The sequence below is a fragment of the Anomaloglossus baeobatrachus genome, unplaced genomic scaffold (assembly GCF_048569485.1).
Source record: "Anomaloglossus baeobatrachus isolate aAnoBae1 unplaced genomic scaffold, aAnoBae1.hap1 Scaffold_600, whole genome shotgun sequence".
NCBI classification, from domain to species: domain Eukaryota; kingdom Metazoa; phylum Chordata; class Amphibia; order Anura; family Aromobatidae; genus Anomaloglossus; species Anomaloglossus baeobatrachus.
Window position 1 is genome coordinate 128,441 of NW_027444965.1, and position 25,646 is coordinate 154,086.

At 45.4% G+C, this 25,646-nt stretch overlaps 18 non-coding genes across 18 annotated transcripts; all 18 read right to left on the reverse strand.

The window, feature by feature from the left end:
- Window positions 1–173: 173 nt before the first annotated feature.
- LOC142285478 (U2 spliceosomal RNA) lies at window positions 174–358 on the reverse strand. Its single transcript, XR_012746866.1, has one exon. It is a non-coding gene; the product is annotated as a U2 spliceosomal RNA (small nuclear RNA).
- Window positions 359–1,680: 1,322 nt separating this feature from the next.
- On the reverse strand, window positions 1,681–1,871 carry LOC142285431 (U2 spliceosomal RNA). Its single transcript, XR_012746825.1, has one exon. It is a non-coding gene; the product is annotated as a U2 spliceosomal RNA (small nuclear RNA).
- A 1,117-nt stretch (window positions 1,872–2,988) lies between these two features.
- LOC142285432 (U2 spliceosomal RNA) lies at window positions 2,989–3,179 on the reverse strand. The gene has a single exon (XR_012746826.1). It is a non-coding gene; the product is annotated as a U2 spliceosomal RNA (small nuclear RNA).
- Window positions 3,180–4,296: 1,117 nt separating this feature from the next.
- LOC142285433 (U2 spliceosomal RNA) lies at window positions 4,297–4,487 on the reverse strand. Its single transcript, XR_012746827.1, has one exon. It is a non-coding gene; the product is annotated as a U2 spliceosomal RNA (small nuclear RNA).
- Window positions 4,488–5,604: 1,117 nt separating this feature from the next.
- On the reverse strand, window positions 5,605–5,795 carry LOC142285435 (U2 spliceosomal RNA). The gene has a single exon (XR_012746828.1). It is a non-coding gene; the product is annotated as a U2 spliceosomal RNA (small nuclear RNA).
- A 1,117-nt stretch (window positions 5,796–6,912) lies between these two features.
- On the reverse strand, window positions 6,913–7,103 carry LOC142285436 (U2 spliceosomal RNA). The gene has a single exon (XR_012746829.1). It is a non-coding gene; the product is annotated as a U2 spliceosomal RNA (small nuclear RNA).
- A 1,117-nt stretch (window positions 7,104–8,220) lies between these two features.
- LOC142285463 (U2 spliceosomal RNA) lies at window positions 8,221–8,411 on the reverse strand. Its single transcript, XR_012746855.1, has one exon. It is a non-coding gene; the product is annotated as a U2 spliceosomal RNA (small nuclear RNA).
- Window positions 8,412–9,528: 1,117 nt separating this feature from the next.
- On the reverse strand, window positions 9,529–9,719 carry LOC142285437 (U2 spliceosomal RNA). The gene has a single exon (XR_012746830.1). It is a non-coding gene; the product is annotated as a U2 spliceosomal RNA (small nuclear RNA).
- A 1,117-nt stretch (window positions 9,720–10,836) lies between these two features.
- LOC142285438 (U2 spliceosomal RNA) lies at window positions 10,837–11,027 on the reverse strand. Its single transcript, XR_012746831.1, has one exon. It is a non-coding gene; the product is annotated as a U2 spliceosomal RNA (small nuclear RNA).
- Window positions 11,028–12,144: 1,117 nt separating this feature from the next.
- On the reverse strand, window positions 12,145–12,335 carry LOC142285461 (U2 spliceosomal RNA). Its single transcript, XR_012746853.1, has one exon. It is a non-coding gene; the product is annotated as a U2 spliceosomal RNA (small nuclear RNA).
- A 1,117-nt stretch (window positions 12,336–13,452) lies between these two features.
- LOC142285439 (U2 spliceosomal RNA) lies at window positions 13,453–13,643 on the reverse strand. The gene has a single exon (XR_012746832.1). It is a non-coding gene; the product is annotated as a U2 spliceosomal RNA (small nuclear RNA).
- A 1,117-nt stretch (window positions 13,644–14,760) lies between these two features.
- LOC142285440 (U2 spliceosomal RNA) lies at window positions 14,761–14,951 on the reverse strand. The gene has a single exon (XR_012746833.1). It is a non-coding gene; the product is annotated as a U2 spliceosomal RNA (small nuclear RNA).
- A 1,117-nt stretch (window positions 14,952–16,068) lies between these two features.
- On the reverse strand, window positions 16,069–16,259 carry LOC142285441 (U2 spliceosomal RNA). The gene has a single exon (XR_012746834.1). It is a non-coding gene; the product is annotated as a U2 spliceosomal RNA (small nuclear RNA).
- A 1,117-nt stretch (window positions 16,260–17,376) lies between these two features.
- On the reverse strand, window positions 17,377–17,567 carry LOC142285443 (U2 spliceosomal RNA). Its single transcript, XR_012746836.1, has one exon. It is a non-coding gene; the product is annotated as a U2 spliceosomal RNA (small nuclear RNA).
- Window positions 17,568–18,684: 1,117 nt separating this feature from the next.
- Window positions 18,685–18,875, reverse strand: LOC142285444 (U2 spliceosomal RNA). Its single transcript, XR_012746837.1, has one exon. It is a non-coding gene; the product is annotated as a U2 spliceosomal RNA (small nuclear RNA).
- A 1,117-nt stretch (window positions 18,876–19,992) lies between these two features.
- LOC142285445 (U2 spliceosomal RNA) lies at window positions 19,993–20,183 on the reverse strand. The gene has a single exon (XR_012746838.1). It is a non-coding gene; the product is annotated as a U2 spliceosomal RNA (small nuclear RNA).
- A 1,117-nt stretch (window positions 20,184–21,300) lies between these two features.
- On the reverse strand, window positions 21,301–21,491 carry LOC142285446 (U2 spliceosomal RNA). Its single transcript, XR_012746839.1, has one exon. It is a non-coding gene; the product is annotated as a U2 spliceosomal RNA (small nuclear RNA).
- Window positions 21,492–22,608: 1,117 nt separating this feature from the next.
- LOC142285481 (U2 spliceosomal RNA) lies at window positions 22,609–22,793 on the reverse strand. The gene has a single exon (XR_012746869.1). It is a non-coding gene; the product is annotated as a U2 spliceosomal RNA (small nuclear RNA).
- Window positions 22,794–25,646: the final 2,853 nt, after the last annotated feature.

The following is a 25,646-nucleotide window of genomic DNA, read 5'->3' on the forward strand; positions in this document are numbered from 1 at the left end:
AACAAGATACTGCACGGGACATAGCAGAGTTGGTGAAGTTGAGTGGTGATGAGTTTGCTATTTGGATGAATAAAGCAAGTAAAAAGTGTGTTAGATAAAAATTCATTTCAATTCGCTAATCGGGCTAATATGAATCAGGTGAATCGAGTTCTGCTTTTGGAAACTGGGTTAAGAAGGGGTGCACCGTTCCTGGAGGTACTGCAATACCAGGTCAATGCGTGGAGTGGACAGAGCAAGCTCTTTTTCCATCTCCCTGTTCTAAAAATCCATTTAATATATGGTCCCCAGATAGGGGACGTATCAGATATTAAACTGATAAGAACAGATGAGATTTCATCCGCAAATTTCAGAAAACGGTCATCGGCCACCACACAAAAGCGCAGTGCCGCAGGTGATCGCCTCCCGAGCCCAGGAACCACCAGCCAGAAGGGGACGTAAGCACCAAAAGGCGCAACAATCCCCAAGGCCAGCGGCTGTGCAAGCCCGGGCCCCTCCCAGCCAAGACCAAGGCAAACCCAATGAAGGGACTACACTTGATCTTAGCCAAAAGGCCGAGAAGCGATAACCAGAATTGGTTTGGGCCTCGAGTGGCACCCTGGCCTATGCCGGACACATCTTAGGGAGAGAGAGCGAGAGGGAGACAAACCCACGCCTACACAAGACATTTTGTCACCCAAGCCAACCCTTGAAAAGGCTGCTTTGCAGAGCAAAAACAAGAAGAATGGTGCGTTTTGCAGCCGCCGCCCACTGCAATGAATCTGAATAACTCCTCCTTTAGGGCGCAAGCAACTCCCCTCCCCCTTGCAGTCTTTCCAATTCACGATACAAAAAGACGGACAGGACAGGTTGCCTGACTTTCCGTCACTGCCACCCTTTGCCATCCTTACCCGTAGAAAGCCCTTTCATCATCCCCAAACCCTAATCTTTTCCCTTTCCTTCCCAGCCCCCAAACCCTGCCCTCTGTACCTTTCTCACCACCCGCTTCCCTTCTCCTGTCATCCCCCTACCACCCGGGAAAAAAAGAGATTGCCCCCTCCTTCCACTAGCCCACCCTCCCACCCAAAGAACAACTTCTTCTGCGCAGCTTGTTTTCTAGGCAGCAGCGCTATTGTGATGTCATCGGGGGGCATTGTGACAAGCCGCCAGTGTTCCGTCTCTTCATGTTGTGCACTGTTCAAACCGAAAATACATCAACAGGCAGGCTACAGAAAAGCTTACTAACAAAGGTTAGAGAGGGGCTTTCTCAGAGGGCTTTTTACAGTTTGTCTATTCCCAATTAGCCGGTTTAGTATACTTAATGAAAGTACTAATTCTTTCATAGGCCGCCCATTCTTAGTATTTGACGTTCAGGTAACAACAGGTAACTTTATTTGGAGTGGAAGCAGAGAGATAACACCAGATGCCAATTGTAGATCCTCTCACACCTGTGGTCACTGCAGCATCTGACTCCACTTTGTCCAAAAGGGATCTATTCCATTCAATTACACATGATCTAGATTAGACTGACAACAAGATACTGCACGGGACATAGCAGAGTTGGTGAAGTTGAGTGGTGATGAGTTTGCTATTTGGATGAATAAAGCAAGTAAAAAGTGTGTTAGATAAAAATTCATTTCAATTCGCTAATCGGGCTAATATGAATCAGGTGAATCGAGTTCTGCTTTTGGAAACTGGGTTAAGAAGGGGTGCACCGTTCCTGGAGGTACTGCAATACCAGGTCAATGCGTGGAGTGGACAGAGCAAGCTCTTTTTCCATCTCCCTGTTCTAAAAATCCATTTAATATATGGTCCCCAGATAGGGGACGTATCAGATATTAAACTGATAAGAACAGATACTACACTTGATCTTAGCCAAAAGGCCGAGAAGCGATAACCAGAATTGGTTTGGGCCTCGAGTGGCACCCTGGCCTATGCCGGACACATCTTAGGGAGAGAGAGCGAGAGGGAGACAAACCCACGCCTACACAAGACATTTTGTCACCCAAGCCAACCCTTGAAAAGGCTGCTTTGCAGAGCAAAAACAAGAAGAATGGTGCGTTTTGCAGCCGCCGCCCACTGCAATGAATCTGAATAACTCCTCCTTTAGGGCGCAAGCAACTCCCCTCCCCCTTGCAGTCTTTCCAATTCACGATACAAAAAGACGGACAGGACAGGTTGCCTGACTTTCCGTCACTGCCACCCTTTGCCATCCTTACCCGTAGAAAGCCCTTTCATCATCCCCAAACCCTAATCTTTTCCCTTTCCTTCCCAGCCCCCAAACCCTGCCCTCTGTACCTTTCTCACCACCCGCTTCCCTTCTCCTGTCATCCCCCTACCACCCGGGAAAAAAAGAGATTGCCCCCTCCTTCCACTAGCCCACCCTCCCACCCAAAGAACAACTTCTTCTGCGCAGCTTGTTTTCTAGGCAGCAGCGCTATTGTGATGTCATCGGGGGGCATTGTGACAAGCCGCCAGTGTTCCGTCTCTTCATGTTGTGCACTGTTCAAACCGAAAATACATCAACAGGCAGGCTACAGAAAAGCTTACTAACAAAGGTTAGAGAGGGGCTTTCTCAGAGGGCTTTTTACAGTTTGTCTATTCCCAATTAGCCGGTTTAGTATACTTAATGAAAGTACTAATTCTTTCATAGGCCGCCCATTCTTAGTATTTGACGTTCAGGTAACAACAGGTAACTTTATTTGGAGTGGAAGCAGAGAGATAACACCAGATGCCAATTGTAGATCCTCTCACACCTGTGGTCACTGCAGCATCTGACTCCACTTTGTCCAAAAGGGATCTATTCCATTCAATTACACATGATCTAGATTAGACTGACAACAAGATACTGCACGGGACATAGCAGAGTTGGTGAAGTTGAGTGGTGATGAGTTTGCTATTTGGATGAATAAAGCAAGTAAAAAGTGTGTTAGATAAAAATTCATTTCAATTCGCTAATCGGGCTAATATGAATCAGGTGAATCGAGTTCTGCTTTTGGAAACTGGGTTAAGAAGGGGTGCACCGTTCCTGGAGGTACTGCAATACCAGGTCAATGCGTGGAGTGGACAGAGCAAGCTCTTTTTCCATCTCCCTGTTCTAAAAATCCATTTAATATATGGTCCCCAGATAGGGGACGTATCAGATATTAAACTGATAAGAACAGATACTACACTTGATCTTAGCCAAAAGGCCGAGAAGCGATAACCAGAATTGGTTTGGGCCTCGAGTGGCACCCTGGCCTATGCCGGACACATCTTAGGGAGAGAGAGCGAGAGGGAGACAAACCCACGCCTACACAAGACATTTTGTCACCCAAGCCAACCCTTGAAAAGGCTGCTTTGCAGAGCAAAAACAAGAAGAATGGTGCGTTTTGCAGCCGCCGCCCACTGCAATGAATCTGAATAACTCCTCCTTTAGGGCGCAAGCAACTCCCCTCCCCCTTGCAGTCTTTCCAATTCACGATACAAAAAGACGGACAGGACAGGTTGCCTGACTTTCCGTCACTGCCACCCTTTGCCATCCTTACCCGTAGAAAGCCCTTTCATCATCCCCAAACCCTAATCTTTTCCCTTTCCTTCCCAGCCCCCAAACCCTGCCCTCTGTACCTTTCTCACCACCCGCTTCCCTTCTCCTGTCATCCCCCTACCACCCGGGAAAAAAAGAGATTGCCCCCTCCTTCCACTAGCCCACCCTCCCACCCAAAGAACAACTTCTTCTGCGCAGCTTGTTTTCTAGGCAGCAGCGCTATTGTGATGTCATCGGGGGGCATTGTGACAAGCCGCCAGTGTTCCGTCTCTTCATGTTGTGCACTGTTCAAACCGAAAATACATCAACAGGCAGGCTACAGAAAAGCTTACTAACAAAGGTTAGAGAGGGGCTTTCTCAGAGGGCTTTTTACAGTTTGTCTATTCCCAATTAGCCGGTTTAGTATACTTAATGAAAGTACTAATTCTTTCATAGGCTGCCCATTCTTAGTATTTGACGTTCAGGTAACAACAGGTAACTTTATTTGGAGTGGAAGCAGAGAGATAACACCAGATGCCAATTGTAGATCCTCTCACACCTGTGGTCACTGCAGCATCTGACTCCACTTTGTCCAAAAGGGATCTATTCCATTCAATTACACATGATCTAGATTAGACTGACAACAAGATACTGCACGGGACATAGCAGAGTTGGTGAAGTTGAGTGGTGATGAGTTTGCTATTTGGATGAATAAAGCAAGTAAAAAGTGTGTTAGATAAAAATTCATTTCAATTCGCTAATCGGGCTAATATGAATCAGGTGAATCGAGTTCTGCTTTTGGAAACTGGGTTAAGAAGGGGTGCACCGTTCCTGGAGGTACTGCAATACCAGGTCAATGCGTGGAGTGGACAGAGCAAGCTCTTTTTCCATCTCCCTGTTCTAAAAATCCATTTAATATATGGTCCCCAGATAGGGGACGTATCAGATATTAAACTGATAAGAACAGATACTACACTTGATCTTAGCCAAAAGGCCGAGAAGCGATAACCAGAATTGGTTTGGGCCTCGAGTGGCACCCTGGCCTATGCCGGACACATCTTAGGGAGAGAGAGCGAGAGGGAGACAAACCCACGCCTACACAAGACATTTTGTCACCCAAGCCAACCCTTGAAAAGGCTGCTTTGCAGAGCAAAAACAAGAAGAATGGTGCGTTTTGCAGCCGCCGCCCACTGCAATGAATCTGAATAACTCCTCCTTTAGGGCGCAAGCAACTCCCCTCCCCCTTGCAGTCTTTCCAATTCACGATACAAAAAGACGGACAGGACAGGTTGCCTGACTTTCCGTCACTGCCACCCTTTGCCATCCTTACCCGTAGAAAGCCCTTTCATCATCCCCAAACCCTAATCTTTTCCCTTTCCTTCCCAGCCCCCAAACCCTGCCCTCTGTACCTTTCTCACCACCCGCTTCCCTTCTCCTGTCATCCCCCTACCACCCGGGAAAAAAAGAGATTGCCCCCTCCTTCCACTAGCCCACCCTCCCACCCAAAGAACAACTTCTTCTGCGCAGCTTGTTTTCTAGGCAGCAGCGCTATTGTGATGTCATCGGGGGGCATTGTGACAAGCCGCCAGTGTTCCGTCTCTTCATGTTGTGCACTGTTCAAACCGAAAATACATCAACAGGCAGGCTACAGAAAAGCTTACTAACAAAGGTTAGAGAGGGGCTTTCTCAGAGGGCTTTTTACAGTTTGTCTATTCCCAATTAGCCGGTTTAGTATACTTAATGAAAGTACTAATTCTTTCATAGGCCGCCCATTCTTAGTATTTGACGTTCAGGTAACAACAGGTAACTTTATTTGGAGTGGAAGCAGAGAGATAACACCAGATGCCAACTGTAGATCCTCTCACACCTGTGGTCACTGCAGCATCTGACTCCACTTTGTCCAAAAGGGATCTATTCCATTCAATTACACATGATCTAGATTAGACTGACAACAAGATACTGCACGGGACATAGCAGAGTTGGTGAAGTTGAGTGGTGATGAGTTTGCTATTTGGATGAATAAAGCAAGTAAAAAGTGTGTTAGATAAAAATTCATTTCAATTCGCTAATCGGGCTAATATGAATCAGGTGAATCGAGTTCTGCTTTTGGAAACTGGGTTAAGAAGGGGTGCACCGTTCCTGGAGGTACTGCAATACCAGGTCAATGCGTGGAGTGGACAGAGCAAGCTCTTTTTCCATCTCCCTGTTCTAAAAATCCATTTAATATATGGTCCCCAGATAGGGGACGTATCAGATATTAAACTGATAAGAACAGATACTACACTTGATCTTAGCCAAAAGGCCGAGAAGCGATAACCAGAATTGGTTTGGGCCTCGAGTGGCACCCTGGCCTATGCCGGACACATCTTAGGGAGAGAGAGCGAGAGGGAGACAAACCCACGCCTACACAAGACATTTTGTCACCCAAGCCAACCCTTGAAAAGGCTGCTTTGCAGAGCAAAAACAAGAAGAATGGTGCGTTTTGCAGCCGCCGCCCACTGCAATGAATCTGAATAACTCCTCCTTTAGGGCGCAAGCAACTCCCCTCCCCCTTGCAGTCTTTCCAATTCACGATACAAAAAGACGGACAGGACAGGTTGCCTGACTTTCCGTCACTGCCACCCTTTGCCATCCTTACCCGTAGAAAGCCCTTTCATCATCCCCAAACCCTAATCTTTTCCCTTTCCTTCCCAGCCCCCAAACCCTGCCCTCTGTACCTTTCTCACCACCCGCTTCCCTTCTCCTGTCATCCCCCTACCACCCGGGAAAAAAAGAGATTGCCCCCTCCTTCCACTAGCCCACCCTCCCACCCAAAGAACAACTTCTTCTGCGCAGCTTGTTTTCTAGGCAGCAGCGCTATTGTGATGTCATCGGGGGGCATTGTGACAAGCCGCCAGTGTTCCGTCTCTTCATGTTGTGCACTGTTCAAACCGAAAATACATCAACAGGCAGGCTACAGAAAAGCTTACTAACAAAGGTTAGAGAGGGGCTTTCTCAGAGGGCTTTTTACAGTTTGTCTATTCCCAATTAGCCGGTTTAGTATACTTAATGAAAGTACTAATTCTTTCATAGGCCGCCCATTCTTAGTATTTGACGTTCAGGTAACAACAGGTAACTTTATTTGGAGTGGAAGCAGAGAGATAACACCAGATGCCAATTGTAGATCCTCTCACACCTGTGGTCACTGCAGCATCTGACTCCACTTTGTCCAAAAGGGATCTATTCCATTCAATTACACATGATCTAGATTAGACTGACAACAAGATACTGCACGGGACATAGCAGAGTTGGTGAAGTTGAGTGGTGATGAGTTTGCTATTTGGATGAATAAAGCAAGTAAAAAGTGTGTTAGATAAAAATTCATTTCAATTCGCTAATCGGGCTAATATGAATCAGGTGAATCGAGTTCTGCTTTTGGAAACTGGGTTAAGAAGGGGTGCACCGTTCCTGGAGGTACTGCAATACCAGGTCAATGCGTGGAGTGGACAGAGCAAGCTCTTTTTCCATCTCCCTGTTCTAAAAATCCATTTAATATATGGTCCCCAGATAGGGGACGTATCAGATATTAAACTGATAAGAACAGATACTACACTTGATCTTAGCCAAAAGGCCGAGAAGCGATAACCAGAATTGGTTTGGGCCTCGAGTGGCACCCTGGCCTATGCCGGACACATCTTAGGGAGAGAGAGCGAGAGGGAGACAAACCCACGCCTACACAAGACATTTTGTCACCCAAGCCAACCCTTGAAAAGGCTGCTTTGCAGAGCAAAAACAAGAAGAATGGTGCGTTTTGCAGCCGCCGCCCACTGCAATGAATCTGAATAACTCCTCCTTTAGGGCGCAAGCAACTCCCCTCCCCCTTGCAGTCTTTCCAATTCACGATACAAAAAGACGGACAGGACAGGTTGCCTGACTTTCCGTCACTGCCACCCTTTGCCATCCTTACCCGTAGAAAGCCCTTTCATCATCCCCAAACCCTAATCTTTTCCCTTTCCTTCCCAGCCCCCAAACCCTGCCCTCTGTACCTTTCTCACCACCCGCTTCCCTTCTCCTGTCATCCCCCTACCACCCGGGAAAAAAAGAGATTGCCCCCTCCTTCCACTAGCCCACCCTCCCACCCAAAGAACAACTTCTTCTGCGCAGCTTGTTTTCTAGGCAGAAGCGCTATTGTGATGTCATCGGGGGGCATTGTGACAAGCCGCCAGTGTTCCGTCTCTTCATGTTGTGCACTGTTCAAACCGAAAATACATCAACAGGCAGGCTACAGAAAAGCTTACTAACAAAGGTTAGAGAGGGGCTTTCTCAGAGGGCTTTTTACAGTTTGTCTATTCCCAATTAGCCGGTTTAGTATACTTAATGAAAGTACTAATTCTTTCATAGGCCGCCCATTCTTAGTATTTGACGTTCAGGTAACAACAGGTAACTTTATTTGGAGTGGAAGCAGAGAGATAACACCAGATGCCAATTGTAGATCCTCTCACACCTGTGGTCACTGCAGCATCTGACTCCACTTTGTCCAAAAGGGATCTATTCCATTCAATTACACATGATCTAGATTAGACTGACAACAAGATACTGCACGGGACATAGCAGAGTTGGTGAAGTTGAGTGGTGATGAGTTTGCTATTTGGATGAATAAAGCAAGTAAAAAGTGTGTTAGATAAAAATTCATTTCAATTCGCTAATCGGGCTAATATGAATCAGGTGAATCGAGTTCTGCTTTTGGAAACTGGGTTAAGAAGGGGTGCACCGTTCCTGGAGGTACTGCAATACCAGGTCAATGCGTGGAGTGGACAGAGCAAGCTCTTTTTCCATCTCCCTGTTCTAAAAATCCATTTAATATATGGTCCCCAGATAGGAGACGTATCAGATATTAAACTGATAAGAACAGATACTACACTTGATCTTAGCCAAAAGGCCGAGAAGCGATAACCAGAATTGGTTTGGGCCTCGAGTGGCACCCTGGCCTATGCCGGACACATCTTAGGGAGAGAGAGCGAGAGGGAGACAAACCCACGCCTACACAAGACATTTTGTCACCCAAGCCAACCCTTGAAAAGGCTGCTTTGCAGAGCAAAAACAAGAAGAATGGTGCGTTTTGCAGCCGCCGCCCACTGCAATGAATCTGAATAACTCCTCCTTTAGGGCGCAAGCAACTCCCCTCCCCCTTGCAGTCTTTCCAATTCACGATACAAAAAGACGGACAGGACAGGTTGCCTGACTTTCCGTCACTGCCACCCTTTGCCATCCTTACCCGTAGAAAGCCCTTTCATCATCCCCAAACCCTAATCTTTTCCCTTTCCTTCCCAGCCCCCAAACCCTGCCCTCTGTACCTTTCTCACCACCCGCTTCCCTTCTCCTGTCATCCCCCTACCACCCGGGAAAAAAAGAGATTGCCCCCTCCTTCCACTAGCCCACCCTCCCACCCAAAGAACAACTTCTTCTGCGCAGCTTGTTTTCTAGGCAGCAGCGCTATTGTGATGTCATCGGGGGGCATTGTGACAAGCCGCCAGTGTTCCGTCTCTTCATGTTGTGCACTGTTCAAACCGAAAATACATCAACAGGCAGGCTACAGAAAAGCTTACTAACAAAGGTTAGAGAGGGGCTTTCTCAGAGGGCTTTTTACAGTTTGTCTATTCCCAATTAGCCGGTTTAGTATACTTAATGAAAGTACTAATTCTTTCATAGGCCGCCCATTCTTAGTATTTGACGTTCAGGTAACAACAGGTAACTTTATTTGGAGTGGAAGCAGAGAGATAACACCAGATGCCAATTGTAGATCCTCTCACACCTGTGGTCACTGCAGCATCTGACTCCACTTTGTCCAAAAGGGATCTATTCCATTCAATTACACATGATCTAGATTAGACTGACAACAAGATACTGCACGGGACATAGCAGAGTTGGTGAAGTTGAGTGGTGATGAGTTTGCTATTTGGATGAATAAAGCAAGTAAAAAGTGTGTTAGATAAAAATTCATTTCAATTCGCTAATCGGGCTAATATGAATCAGGTGAATCGAGTTCTGCTTTTGGAAACTGGGTTAAGAAGGGGTGCACCGTTCCTGGAGGTACTGCAATACCAGGTCAATGCGTGGAGTGGACAGAGCAAGCTCTTTTTCCATCTCCCTGTTCTAAAAATCCATTTAATATATGGTCCCCAGATAGGGGACGTATCAGATATTAAACTGATAAGAACAGATACTACACTTGATCTTAGCCAAAAGGCCGAGAAGCGATAACCAGAATTGGTTTGGGCCTCGAGTGGCACCCTGGCCTATGCCGGACACATCTTAGGGAGAGAGAGCGAGAGGGAGACAAACCCACGCCTACACAAGACATTTTGTCACCCAAGCCAACCCTTGAAAAGGCTGCTTTGCAGAGCAAAAACAAGAAGAATGGTGCGTTTTGCAGCCGCCGCCCACTGCAATGAATCTGAATAACTCCTCCTTTAGGGCGCAAGCAACTCCCCTCCCCCTTGCAGTCTTTCCAATTCACGATACAAAAAGACGGACAGGACAGGTTGCCTGACTTTCCGTCACTGCCACCCTTTGCCATCCTTACCCGTAGAAAGCCCTTTCATCATCCCCAAACCCTAATCTTTTCCCTTTCCTTCCCAGCCCCCAAACCCTGCCCTCTGTACCTTTCTCACCACCCGCTTCCCTTCTCCTGTCATCCCCCTACCACCCGGGAAAAAAAGAGATTGCCCCCTCCTTCCACTAGCCCACCCTCCCACCCAAAGAACAACTTCTTCTGCGCAGCTTGTTTTCTAGGCAGCAGCGCTATTGTGATGTCATCGGGGGGCATTGTGACAAGCCGCCAGTGTTCCGTCTCTTCATGTTGTGCACTGTTCAAACCGAAAATACATCAACAGGCAGGCTACAGAAAAGCTTACTAACAAAGGTTAGAGAGGGGCTTTCTCAGAGGGCTTTTTACAGTTTGTCTATTCCCAATTAGCCGGTTTAGTATACTTAATGAAAGTACTAATTCTTTCATAGGCCGCCCATTCTTAGTATTTGACGTTCAGGTAACAACAGGTAACTTTATTTGGAGTGGAAGCAGAGAGATAACACCAGATGCCAATTGTAGATCCTCTCACACCTGTGGTCACTGCAGCATCTGACTCCACTTTGTCCAAAAGGGATCTATTCCATTCAATTACACATGATCTAGATTAGACTGACAACAAGATACTGCACGGGACATAGCAGAGTTGGTGAAGTTGAGTGGTGATGAGTTTGCTATTTGGATGAATAAAGCAAGTAAAAAGTGTGTTAGATAAAAATTCATTTCAATTCGCTAATCGGGCTAATATGAATCAGGTGAATCGAGTTCTGCTTTTGGAAACTGGGTTAAGAAGGGGTGCACCGTTCCTGGAGGTACTGCAATACCAGGTCAATGCGTGGAGTGGACAGAGCAAGCTCTTTTTCCATCTCCCTGTTCTAAAAATCCATTTAATATATGGTCCCCAGATAGGGGACGTATCAGATATTAAACTGATAAGAACAGATACTACACTTGATCTTAGCCAAAAGGCCGAGAAGCGATAACCAGAATTGGTTTGGGCCTCGAGTGGCACCCTGGCCTATGCCGGACACATCTTAGGGAGAGAGAGCGAGAGGGAGACAAACCCACGCCTACACAAGACATTTTGTCACCCAAGCCAACCCTTGAAAAGGCTGCTTTGCAGAGCAAAAACAAGAAGAATGGTGCGTTTTGCAGCCGCCGCCCACTGCAATGAATCTGAATAACTCCTCCTTTAGGGCGCAAGCAACTCCCCTCCCCCTTGCAGTCTTTCCAATTCACGATACAAAAAGACGGACAGGACAGGTTGCCTGACTTTCCGTCACTGCCACCCTTTGCCATCCTTACCCGTAGAAAGCCCTTTCATCATCCCCAAACCCTAATCTTTTCCCTTTCCTTCCCAGCCCCCAAACCCTGCCCTCTGTACCTTTCTCACCACCCGCTTCCCTTCTCCTGTCATCCCCCTACCACTCGGGAAAAAAAGAGATTGCCCCCTCCTTCCACTAGCCCACCCTCCCACCCAAAGAACAACTTCTTCTGCGCAGCTTGTTTTCTAGGCAGCAGCGCTATTGTGATGTCATCGGGGGGCATTGTGACAAGCCGCCAGTGTTCCGTCTCTTCATGTTGTGCACTGTTCAAACCGAAAATACATCAACAGGCAGGCTACAGAAAAGCTTACTAACAAAGGTTAGAGAGGGGCTTTCTCAGAGGGCTTTTTACAGTTTGTCTATTCCCAATTAGCCGGTTTAGTATACTTAATGAAAGTACTAATTCTTTCATAGGCCGCCCATTCTTAGTATTTGACGTTCAGGTAACAACAGGTAACTTTATTTGGAGTGGAAGCAGAGAGATAACACCAGATGCCAATTGTAGATCCTCTCACACCTGTGGTCACTGCAGCATCTGACTCCACTTTGTCCAAAAGGGATCTATTCCATTCAATTACACATGATCTAGATTAGACTGACAACAAGATACTGCACGGGACATAGCAGAGTTGGTGAAGTTGAGTGGTGATGAGTTTGCTATTTGGATGAATAAAGCAAGTAAAAAGTGTGTTAGATAAAAATTCATTTCAATTCGCTAATCGGGCTAATATGAATCAGGTGAATCGAGTTCTGCTTTTGGAAACTGGGTTAAGAAGGGGTGCACCGTTCCTGGAGGTACTGCAATACCAGGTCAATGCGTGGAGTGGACAGAGCAAGCTCTTTTTCCATCTCCCTGTTCTAAAAATCCATTTAATATATGGTCCCCAGATAGGGAACGTATCAGATATTAAACTGATAAGAACAGATACTACACTTGATCTTAGCCAAAAGGCCGAGAAGCGATAACCAGAATTGGTTTGGGCCTCGAGTGGCACCCTGGCCTATGCCGGACACATCTTAGGGAGAGAGAGCGAGAGGGAGACAAACCCACGCCTACACAAGACATTTTGTCACCCAAGCCAACCCTTGAAAAGGCTGCTTTGCAGAGCAAAAACAAGAAGAATGGTGCGTTTTGCAGCCGCCGCCCACTGCAATGAATCTGAATAATTCCTCCTTTAGGGCGCAAGCAACTCCCCTCCCCCTTGCAGTCTTTCCAATTCACGATACAAAAAGACGGACAGGACAGGTTGCCTGACTTTCCGTCACTGCCACCCTTTGCCATCCTTACCCGTAGAAAGCCCTTTCATCATCTCCAAACCCTAATCTTTTCCCTTTCCTTCCCAGCCCCCAAACCCTGCCCTCTGTACCTTTCTCACCACCCGCTTCCCTTCTCCTGTCATCCCCCTACCACCCGGGAAAAAAAGAGATTGCCCCCTCCTTCCACTAGCCCACCCTCCCACCCAAAGAACAACTTCTTCTGCGCAGCTTGTTTTCTAGGCAGCAGCGCTATTGTGATGTCATCGGGGGGCATTGTGACAAGCCGCCAGTGTTCCGTCTCTTCATGTTGTGCACTGTTCAAACCGAAAATACATCAACAGGCAGGCTACAGAAAAGCTTACTAACAAAGGTTAGAGAGGGGCTTTCTCAGAGGGCTTTTTACAGTTTGTCTATTCCCAATTAGCCGGTTTAGTATACTTAATGAAAGTACTAATTCTTTCATAGGCCGCCCATTCTTAGTATTTGACGTTCAGGTAACAACAGGTAACTTTATTTGGAGTGGAAGCAGAGAGATAACACCAGATGCCAATTGTAGATCCTCTCACACCTGTGGTCACTGCAGCATCTGACTCCACTTTGTCCAAAAGGGATCTATTCCATTCAATTACACATGATCTAGATTAGACTGACAACAAGATACTGCACGGGACATAGCAGAGTTGGTGAAGTTGAGTGGTGATGAGTTTGCTATTTGGATGAATAAAGCAAGTAAAAAGTGTGTTAGATAAAAATTCATTTCAATTCGCTAATCGGGCTAATATGAATCAGGTGAATCGAGTTCTGCTTTTGGAAACTGGGTTAAGAAGGGGTGCACCGTTCCTGGAGGTACTGCAATACCAGGTCAATGCGTGGAGTGGACAGAGCAAGCTCTTTTTCCATCTCCCTGTTCTAAAAATCCATTTAATATATGGTCCCCAGATAGGGGACGTATCAGATATTAAACTGATAAGAACAGATACTACACTTGATCTTAGCCAAAAGGCCGAGAAGCGATAACCAGAATTGGTTTGGGCCTCGAGTGGCACCCTGGCCTATGCCGGACACATCTTAGGGAGAGAGAGCGAGAGGGAGACAAACCCACGCCTACACAAGACATTTTGTCACCCAAGCCAACCCTTGAAAAGGCTGCTTTGCAGAGCAAAAACAAGAAGAATGGTGCGTTTTGCAGCCGCCGCCCACTGCAATGAATCTGAATAACTCCTCCTTTAGGGCGCAAGCAACTCCCCTCCCCCTTGCAGTCTTTCCAATTCACGATACAAAAAGACGGACAGGACAGGTTGCCTGACTTTCCGTCACTGCCACCCTTTGCCATCCTTACCCGTAGAAAGCCCTTTCATCATCCCCAAACCCTAATCTTTTCCCTTTCCTTCCCAGCCCCCAAACCCTGCCCTCTGTACCTTTCTCACCACCCGCTTCCCTTCTCCTGTCATCCCCCTACCACCCGGGAAAAAAAGAGATTGCCCCCTCCTTCCACTAGCCCACCCTCCCACCCAAAGAACAACTTCTTCTGCGCAGCTTGTTTTCTAGGCAGCAGCGCTATTGTGATGTCATCGGGGGGCATTGTGACAAGCCGCCAGTGTTCCGTCTCTTCATGTTGTGCACTGTTCAAACCGAAAATACATCAACAGGCAGGCTACAGAAAAGCTTACTAACAAAGGTTAGAGAGGGGCTTTCTCAGAGGGCTTTTTACAGTTTGTCTATTCCCAATTAGCCGGTTTAGTATACTTAATGAAAGTACTAATTCTTTCATAGGCCGCCCATTCTTAGTATTTGACGTTCAGGTAACAACAGGTAACTTTATTTGGAGTGGAAGCAGAGAGATAACACCAGATGCCAATTGTAGATCCTCTCACACCTGTGGTCACTGCAGCATCTGACTCCACTTTGTCCAAAAGGGATCTATTCCATTCAATTACACATGATCTAGATTAGACTGACAACAAGATACTGCACGGGACATAGCAGAGTTGGTGAAGTTGAGTGGTGATGAGTTTGCTATTTGGATGAATAAAGCAAGTAAAAAGTGTGTTAGATAAAAATTCATTTCAATTCGCTAATCGGGCTAATATGAATCAGGTGAATCGAGTTCTGCTTTTGGAAACTGGGTTAAGAAGGGGTGCACCGTTCCTGGAGGTACTGCAATACCAGGTCAATGCGTGGAGTGGACAGAGCAAGCTCTTTTTCCATCTCCCTGTTCTAAAAATCCATTTAATATATGGTCCCCAGATAGGGGACGTATCAGATATTAAACTGATAAGAACAGATACTACACTTGATCTTAGCCAAAAGGCCGAGAAGCGATAACCAGAATTGGTTTGGGCCTCGAGTGGCACCCTGGCCTATGCCGGACACATCTTAGGGAGAGAGAGCGAGAGGGAGACAAACCCACGCCTACACAAGACATTTTGTCACCCAAGCCAACCCTTGAAAAGGCTGCTTTGCAGAGCAAAAACAAGAAGAATGGTGCGTTTTGCAGCCGCCGCCCACTGCAATGAATCTGAATAACTCCTCCTTTAGGGCGCAAGCAACTCCCCTCCCCCTTGCAGTCTTTCCAATTCACGATACAAAAAGACGGACAGGACAGGTTGCCTGACTTTCCGTCACTGCCACCCTTTGCCATCCTTACCCGTAGAAAGCCCTTTCATCATCCCCAAACCCTAATCTTTTCCCTTTCCTTCCCAGCCCCCAAACCCTGCCCTCTGTACCTTTCTCACCACCCGCTTCCCTTCTCCTGTCATCCCCCTACCACCCGGGAAAAAAAGAGATTGCCCCCTCCTTCCACTAGCCCACCCTCCCACCCAAAGAACAACTTCTTCTGCGCAGCTTGTTTTCTAGGCAGCAGCGCTATTGTGATGTCATCGGGGGGCATTGTGACAAGCCGCCAGTGTTCCGTCTCTTCATGTTGTGCACTGTTCAAACCGAAAATACATCAACAGGCAGGCTACAGAAAAGCTTACTAACAAAGGTTAGAGAGGGGCTTTCTCAGAGGGCTTTTTACAGTTTGTCTATTCCCAATTAGCCGGTTTAGTATACTTAATGAAAGTACTAATTCTTTCATAGGCCGCCCATTCTTAGTATTTGACGTTCAGGTAACAACAGGTAACTTTATTTGGAGTGGAAGCAGAGAGATAACACCAGATGCCAATTGTAGATCCTCTCACACCTGTGGTCACTGCAGCATCTGACTCCACTTTGTCCAAAAGGGATCTATTCCATTCAATTACACATGATCTAGATTAGACTGACAACAAGATACTGCACGGGACATAGCAGAGTTGGTGAAGTTGAGTGGTGATGAGTTTGCTATTTGGATGAATAAAGCAAGTAAAAAGTGTGTTAGATAAAAATTCATTTCAATTCGCTAATCGGGCTAATATGAATCAGGTGAATCGAGTTCTGCTTTTGGAAACTGGGTTAAGAAGGGGTGCACCGTTCCTGGAGGTACTGCAATACCAGGTCAATGCGTGGAGTGGACAGAGCAAGCTCTTTTTCCATCTCCCTGTTCTAAAAATCCATTTAATATATGGTCCCCAGATAGGGGACGTATCAGATATTAAACTGATAAGAACAGATACTACACTTGATCTTAGCCAAAAGGCCGAGAAGCGATAACCAGAATTGGTTTGGGCCTCGAGTGGCACCCTGGCCTATGCCGGACACATCTTAGGGAGAGAGAGCGAGAGGGAGACAAACCCACGCCTACACAAGACATTTTGTCACCCAAGCCAACCCTTGAAAAGGCTGCTTTGCAGAGCAAAAACAAGAAGAATGGTGCGTTTTGCAGCCGCCGCCCACTGCAATGAATCTGAATAACTCCTCCTTTAGGGCGCAAGCAACTCCCCTCCCCCTTGCAGTCTTTCCAATTCACGATACAAAAAGACGGACAGGACAGGTTGCCTGACTTTCCGTCACTGCCACCCTTTGCCATCCTTACCCGTAGAAAGCCCTTTCATCATCCCCAAACCCTAATCTTTTCCCTTTCCTTCCCAGCCCCCAAACCCTGCCCTCTGTACCTTTCTCACCACCCGCTTCCCTTCTCCTGTCATCCCCCTACCACCCGGGAAAAAAAGAGATTGCCCCCTCCTTCCACTAGCCCACCCTCCCACCCAAAGAACAACTTCTTCTGCGCAGCTTGTTTTCTAGGCAGCAGCGCTATTGTGATGTCATCGGGGGGCATTGTGACAAGCCGCCAGTGTTCCGTCTCTTCATGTTGTGCACTGTTCAAACCGAAAATACATCAACAGGCAGGCTACAGAAAAGCTTACTAACAAAGGTTAGAGAGGGGCTTTCTCAGAGGGCTTTTTACAGTTTGTCTATTCCCAATTAGCCGGTTTAGTATACTTAATGAAAGTACTAATTCTTTCATAGGCCGCCCATTCTTAGTATTTGACGTTCAGGTAACAACAGGTAACTTTATTTGGAGTGGAAGCAGAGAGATAACACCAGATGCCAATTGTAGATCCTCTCACACCTGTGGTCACTGCAGCATCTGACTCCACTTTGTCCAAAAGGGATCTATTCCATTCAATTACACATGATCTAGATTAGACTGACAACAAGATACTGCACGGGACATAGCAGAGTTGGTGAAGTTGAGTGGTGATGAGTTTGCTATTTGGATGAATAAAGCAAGTAAAAAGTGTGTTAGATAAAAATTCATTTCAATTCGCTAATCGGGCTAATATGAATCAGGTGAATCGAGTTCTGCTTTTGGAAACTGGGTTAAGAAGGGGTGCACCGTTCCTGGAGGTACTGCAATACCAGGTCAATGCGTGGAGTGGACAGAGCAAGCTCTTTTTCCATCTCCCTGTTCTAAAAATCCATTTAATATATGGTCCCCAGATAGGGGACGTATCAGATATTAAACTGATAAGAACAGATACTACACTTGATCTTAGCCAAAAGGCCGAGAAGCGATAACCAGAATTGGTTTGGGCCTCGAGTGGCACCCTGGCCTATGCCGGACACATCTTAGGGAGAGAGAGCGAGAGGGAGACAAACCCACGCCTACACAAGACATTTTGTCACCCAAGCCAACCCTTGAAAAGGCTGCTTTGCAGAGCAAAAACAAGAAGAATGATGCGTTTTGCAGCCGCCGCCCACTGCAATGAATCTGAATAACTCCTCCTTTAGGGCGCAAGCAACTCCCCTCCCCCTTGCAGTCTTTCCAATTCACGATACAAAAAGACGGACAGGACAGGTTGCCTGACTTTCCGTCACTGCCACCCTTTGCCATCCTTACCCGTAGAAAGCCCTTTCATCATCCCCAAACCCTAATCTTTTCCCTTTCCTTCCCAGCCCCCAAACCCTGCCCTCTGTACCTTTCTCACCACCCGCTTCCCTTCTCCTGTCATCCCCCTACCACCCGGGAAAAAAAGAGATTGCCCCCTCCTTCCACTAGCCCACCCTCCCACCCAAAGAACAACTTCTTCTGCGCAGCTTGTTTTCTAGGCAGCAGCGCTATTGTGATGTCATCGGGGGGCATTGTGACAAGCCGCCAGTGTTCCGTCTCTTCATGTTGTGCACTGTTCAAACCGAAAATACATCAACAGGCAGGCTACAGAAAAGCTTACTAACAAAGGTTAGAGAGGGGCTTTCTCAGAGGGCTTTTTACAGTTTGTCTATTCCCAATTAGCCGGTTTAGTATACTTAATGAAAGTACTAATTCTTTCATAGGCCGCCCATTCTTAGTATTTGACGTTCAGGTAACAACAGGTAACTTTATTTGGAGTGGAAGCAGAGAGATAACACCAGATGCCAATTGTAGATCCTCTCACACCTGTGGTCACTGCAGCATCTGACTCCACTTTGTCCAAAAGGGATCTATTCCATTCAATTACACATGATCTAGATTAGACTGACAACAAGATACTGCACGGGACATAGCAGAGTTGGTGAAGTTGAGTGGTGATGAGTTTGCTATTTGGATGAATAAAGCAAGTAAAAAGTGTGTTAGATAAAAATTCATTTCAATTCGCTAATCGGGCTAATATGAATCAGGTGAATCGAGTTCTGCTTTTGGAAACTGGGTTAAGAAGGGGTGCACCGTTCCTGGAGGTACTGCAATACCAGGTCAATGCGTGGAGTGGACAGAGCAAGCTCTTTTTCCATCTCCCTGTTCTAAAAATCCATTTAATATATGGTCCCCAGATAGGGGACGTATCAGATATTAAACTGATAAGAACAGATACTACACTTGATCTTAGCCAAAAGGCCGAGAAGCGATAACCAGAATTGGTTTGGGCCTCGAGTGGCACCCTGGCCTATGCCGGACACATCTTAGGGAGAGAGAGCGAGAGGGAGACAAACCCACGCCTACACAAGACATTTTGTCACCCAAGCCAACCCTTGAAAAGGCTGCTTTGCAGAGCAAAAACAAGAAGAATGGTGCGTTTTGCAGCCGCCGCCCACTGCAATGAATCTGAATAACTCCTCCTTTAGGGCGCAAGCAACTCCCCTCCCCCTTGCAGTCTTTCCAATTCACTATACAAAAAGACGGACAGGACAGGTTGCCTGACTTTCCGTCACTGCCACCCTTTGCCATCCTTACCCGTAGAAAGCCCTTTCATCATCCCCAAACCCTAATCTTTTCCCTTTCCTTCCCAGCCCCCAAACCCTGCCCTCTGTACCTTTCTCACCACCCGCTTCCCTTCTCCTGTCATCCCCCTACCACCCGGAAAAAAAAGAGATTGCCCCCTCCTTCCACTAGCCCACCCTCCCACCCAAAGAACAACTTCTTCTGCGCAGCTTGTTTTCTAGGCAGCAGCGCTATTGTGATGTCATCGGGGGGCATTGTGACAAGCCGCCAGTGTTCCGTCTCTTCATGTTGTGCACTGTTCAAACCGAAAATACATCAACAGGCAGGCTACAGAAAAGCTTACTAACAAAGGTTAGAGAGGGGCTTTCTCAGAGGGCTTTTTACAGTTTGTCTATTCCCAATTAGCCGGTTTAGTATACTTAATGAAAGTACTAATTCTTTCATAGGCCGCCCATTCTTAGTATTTGACGTTCAGGTAACAACAGGTAACTTTATTTGGAGTGGAAGCAGAGAGATAACACCAGATGCCAATTGTAGATCCTCTCACACCTGTGGTCACTGCAGCATCTGACTCCACTTTGTCCAAAAGGGATCTATTCCATTCAATTACACATGATCTAGATTAGACTGACAACAAGATACTGCACGGGACATAGCAGAGTTGGTGAAGTTGAGTGGTGATGAGTTTGCTATTTGGATGAATAAAGCAAGTAAAAAGTGTGTTAGATAAAAATTCATTTCAATTCGCTAATCGGGCTAATATGAATCAGGTGAATCGAGTTCTGCTTTTGGAAACTGGGTTAAGAAGGGGTGCACCGTTCCTGGAGGTACTGCAATACCAGGTCAATGCGTGGAGTGGACAGAGCAAGCTCTTTTTCCATCTCCCTGTTCTAAAAATCCATTTAATATATGGTCCCCAGATAGGGGACGTATCAGATATTAAACTGATAAGAACAGATACTACACTTGATCTTAGCCAAAAGGCCGAGAAGCGATAACCAGAATTGGTTTGGGCCTCGAGTGGCACCCTGGCCTATGCCGGACACATCTTAGGGAGAGAGAGCGAGAGGGAGACAAACCCACGCCTACACAAGACATTTTGTCACCCAAGCCAACCCTTGAAAAGGCTGCTTTGCAGAGCAAAAACAAGAAGAATGGTGCGTTTTGCAGCCGCCGCCCACTGCAATGAATCTGAATAACTCCTCCTTTAGGGCGCAAGCAACTCCCCTCCCCCTTGCAGTCTTTCCAATTCACGATACAAAAAGACGGACAGGACAGGTTGCCTGACTTTCCGTCACTGCCACCCTTTGCCATCCTTACCCGTAGAAAGCCCTTTCATCATCCCCAAACCCTAATCTTTTCCCTTTCCTTCCCAGCCCCCAAACCCTGCCCTCTGTACCTTTCTCACCACCCGCTTCCCTTCTCCTGTCATCCCCCTACCACCCGGGAAAAAAAGAGATTGCCCCCTCCTTCCACTAGCCCACCCTCCCACCCAAAGAACAACTTCTTCTGCGCAGCTTGTTTTCTAGGCAGCAGCGCTATTGTGATGTCATCGGGGGGCATTGTGACAAGCCGCCAGTGTTCCGTCTCTTCATGTTGTGCACTGTTCAAACCGAAAATACATCAACAGGCAGGCTACAGAAAAGCTTACTAACAAAGGTTAGAGAGGGGCTTTCTCAGAGGGCTTTTTACAGTTTGTCTATTCCCAATTAGCCGGTTTAGTATACTTAATGAAAGTACTAATTCTTTCATAGGCCGCCCATTCTTAGTATTTGACGTTCAGGTAACAACAGGTAACTTTATTTGGAGTGGAAGCAGAGAGATAACACCAGATGCCAATTGTAGATCCTCTCACACCTGTGGTCACTGCAGCATCTGACTCCACTTTGTCCAAAAGGGATCTATTCCATTCAATTACACATGATCTAGATTAGACTGACAACAAGATACTGCACGGGACATAGCAGAGTTGGTGAAGTTGAGTGGTGATGAGTTTGCTATTTGGATGAATAAAGCAAGTAAAAAGTGTGTTAGATAAAAATTCATTTCAATTCGCTAATCGGGCTAATATGAATCAGGTGAATCGAGTTCTGCTTTTGGAAACTGGGTTAAGAAGGGGTGCACCGTTCCTGGAGGTACTGCAATACCAGGTCAATGCGTGGAGTGGACAGAGCAAGCTCTTTTTCCATCTCCCTGTTCTAAAAATCCATTTAATATATGGTCCCCAGATAGGGGACGTATCAGATATTAAACTGATAAGAACAGATACTACACTTGATCTTAGCCAAAAGGCCGAGAAGCGATAACCAGAATTGGTTTGGGCCTCGAGTGGCACCCTGGCCTATGCCGGACACATCTTAGGGAGAGAGAGCGAGAGGGAGACAAACCCACGCCTACACAAGACATTTTGTCACCCAAGCCAACCCTTGAAAAGGCTGCTTTGCAGAGCAAAAACAAGAAGAATGGTGCGTTTTGCAGCCGCCGCCCACTGCAATGAATCTGAATAACTCCTCCTTTAGGGCGCAAGCAACTCCCCTCCCCCTTGCAGTCTTTCCAATTCACGATACAAAAAGACGGACAGGACAGGTTGCCTGACTTTCCGTCACTGCCACCCTTTGCCATCCTTACCCGTAGAAAGCCCTTTCATCATCCCCAAACCCTAATCTTTTCCCTTTCCTTCCCAGCCCCCAAACCCTGCCCTCTGTACCTTTCTCACCACCCGCTTCCCTTCTCCTGTCATCCCCCTACCACCCGGGAAAAAAAGAGATTGCCCCCTCCTTCCACTAGCCCACCCTCCCACCCAAAGAACAACTTCTTCTGCGCAGCTTGTTTTCTAGGCAGCAGCGCTATTGTGATGTCATCGGGGGGCATTGTGACAAGCCGCCAGTGTTCCGTCTCTTCATGTTGTGCACTGTTCAAACCGAAAATACATCAACAGGCAGGCTACAGAAAAGCTTACTAACAAAGGTTAGAGAGGGGCTTTCTCAGAGGGCTTTTTACAGTTTGTCTATTCCCAATTAGCCGGTTTAGTATACTTAATGAAAGTACTAATTCTTTCATAGGCCGCCCATTCTTAGTATTTGACGTTCAGGTAACAACAGGTAACTTTATTTGGAGTGGAAGCAGAGAGATAACACCAGATGCCAATTGTAGATCCTCTCACACCTGTGGTCACTGCAGCATCTGACTCCACTTTGTCCAAAAGGGATCTATTCCATTCAATTACACATGATCTAGATTAGACTGACAACAAGATACTGCACGGGACATAGCAGAGTTGGTGAAGTTGAGTGGTGATGAGTTTGCTATTTGGATGAATAAAGCAAGTAAAAAGTGTGTTAGATAAAAATTCATTTCAATTCGCTAATCGGGCTAATATGAATCAGGTGAATCGAGTTCTGCTTTTGGAAACTGGGTTAAGAAGGGGTGCACCGTTCCTGGAGGTACTGCAATACCAGGTCAATGCGTGGAGTGGACAGAGCAAGCTCTTTTTCCATCTCCCTGTTCTAAAAATCCATTTAATATATGGTCCCCAGATAGGGGACGTATCAGATATTAAACTGATAAGAACAGATTTTTTTTTAACTTGGAAGTACCTAAAACAAGGTACACCCGTTTATTATTGGATATAAAAGTACATTACATTAAAAACATTCCATTTTACAACATTTTCTGTGATTACATCTGTATCTCAATTACAGAATATCAAAACATCATTTACATTTGTATTGCATATAGTAAGCAGTCTACATATTACAAGTCCTTTACACTACAGGGCTTCACTCCTATAAAGAACACTATCCACAATTCCTTTACACTCAACCTATAAATTATATACAAAAATTGTTCCTTTAAATTGCGGAGTTCCACTCCTTTACAAACCACTGTTTCGATAAAATGACATTCTTCTTCTTGTCCAGAATATAATACAGATACATATCACTAAAAGCCAAATCTATAACATCCTGCACAGATATAACATCATGCTTAAAAAGAAGGATGTTCCTGGCCTTCCACAGAGCTTCCTTGACTGTGCTGATTGTCTTCCATGCGATGATCTTCTTATTGACGGTGGGACATTCCACATACCCAAATAAAACAGACTCAAAAGTCAGATCTCTGATGTCCGTCATTTTTTGCAATAAAGGAAAAATTCGTGTCCATATTTGTCGTGCAAAAGAACAAGTCCATAAAATATGTAGTACCGTCTCATCTCCGAAGCATCTTTCCCTTGGACATCTGGCAGTAGTCACAAGTCCTCTTCTGTGTTGGAATGCTCTGCATGGAAGACAATCATGCACATAGCTCCAGGCCAGGTCCTTCTGGGAATTAAAAAGGTACGATGCATTAATATTTTGAAATATTTCAACACACTTAATTTCATTAAAATTCCCAATCTGTGTTATTGGCTGTTTATCCTTAAAACACTTTAAAATCTTCTTGCTGTCTTTTATATCCTCTACAATTTTCCCTTTCAAATCATAAGAATTAACAATAGTTTCCAAAATAACATAACTATCTGGCATATTAAAAGCGTACGGGGAACTTAAAACCGTTTGAAACCAACCAAGACGTCTCATAAAATAACCCGTATTAAAACGAATAAAATATGACCAGTAGTTAGATTTTGAAAGGGCATTAAAACACAAAACAAAAAACCTTATATAAACAAAAGCTCTAAAATCTGGAAAATCTTTGCCACCTTTTTCTTTAGGTTTAATTACCACTTCTCTTTTTAATTTCTCCATCTTAGAATTCCAAAAAAAAGTAAAACACGCTTTGATGATCTGGTTAAAAATTCGTGTGGGAGGAGGGAAGACAAGGCTCAAATACAACAACAGAGGAAGAATGACCATTTTTATAATCAGAACCTTCCCCTCCATCGTCAGCTTTCGTAGCCTCCACATACACAGCTTTTGATTCACCTTTTGTGCAATGACCTCCCAACTTTCTTTCCCTTTATTTGTCTCATTAAAAATCACCCCTAAAATCTTCACAGACTCACATTCAGGTACTGGAATATCATTTAGTGTCATATTCCCCACATTTAGAATACCACTTTTGTTTAAATTAACCTTAAAACCAGACCCACAACAAAAATATTCTACCTGTTTCAACGCTTTCCTAATAGACAGAGCATCTTTACAAATTACCACCACATCATCCATGTAACCCGTTACCTTAGCTTCCAAACCACCTCCCCCCGGCAACGGGATACCACGGATCTGTTTATCTCTCCTTAAAGCACAAAGTAACGGTTCAAGGGCACACACAAATAATAAAGGGGACAATGGGCAACCTTGTTTAACCCCAGAGTTTAAAACCACCTCCTTCGTTTTAAAACCATTAACTAAAATTTTACTTGTACAATTGTGATAAAATGCTTTAAGAGACAATAAAAATCCTTCAGGTATTCCCATGCGTGATAAAACCTTAAATAGGAACTGATGTGACACTCTGTCAAAGGCTTTCTCGAAGTCTAAGGACAGGACCGCCAACTGACTCCCCCTTGACTTTGTGTCATCAATCACATCTTTGATTAAATTTAAGTTTTCCCACACACTCCTTCCCGGTATACCGCACACTTGATTTATATGAATTATATTCTCTATCACTTTTTTCAATCTAGTTGCACATATTTTTGCCAGTATTTTGTAATCACAATTTAAAAGAGTGATAGGTCTCCAATTTTTTAGACTAGATTTGTCTCCTATTTTATGTATGAGGGAAACCTCACCCCTCCTCCATGAGGTGGGGAGAATTTTTGTTCTAAAAACCTCACTAAAAACAGAAAACAAATCCTCTTGTAAAATGTCATAAAAGGTGGAATAAAACTCTATAGGTATGCCATCGGGTCCCGGTACTTTACCAGCCTTAAAACTCCCCACCGCGTCTGATACCTCTTCCTCACTCAGGTCCTGTATTAAAAATTCTTGTGAAACAGGGTCAAGACTGATGGAAATATCATCTAAAATACTTTCTGTAAAACAATTATCAATACTTTTTGTGTTAAAAAGCTCAGAATAATACTCATACACTTTGGCTAAAATCCCCTCTATATTTTGTTCACCTTCCATAGAGTTGATAAAAACCCGCTTTTCCACCATACATTTAAAAAAATACCTCGAACAAGTTTCATTATTTTCAATATGTTTAACCTTAGCATGAAAAATAAGCTCTTTCCCTTTTTGTTCTAGTGTGTGGTGGATTTCATTTTTTAGGTCACTAATATCTTTCTCCACATCCATATCATTATTTCTTAATTTATATAAGGTTTGTAACCTGGTAGTAAGTTGGGTATAAAATTCTCTCTTTTCCTTTACCTTCTGTGCTCCTGCCTTAATAAAAAAATCTTTTATATTTTTTTTCATTTTTTCCCACCACCTGCTGATGGGAATACGAGGGTCTCTTATTCTCTTAAAATATAAATAGAAATTAGTAAAATCAGTTAAAATTTGA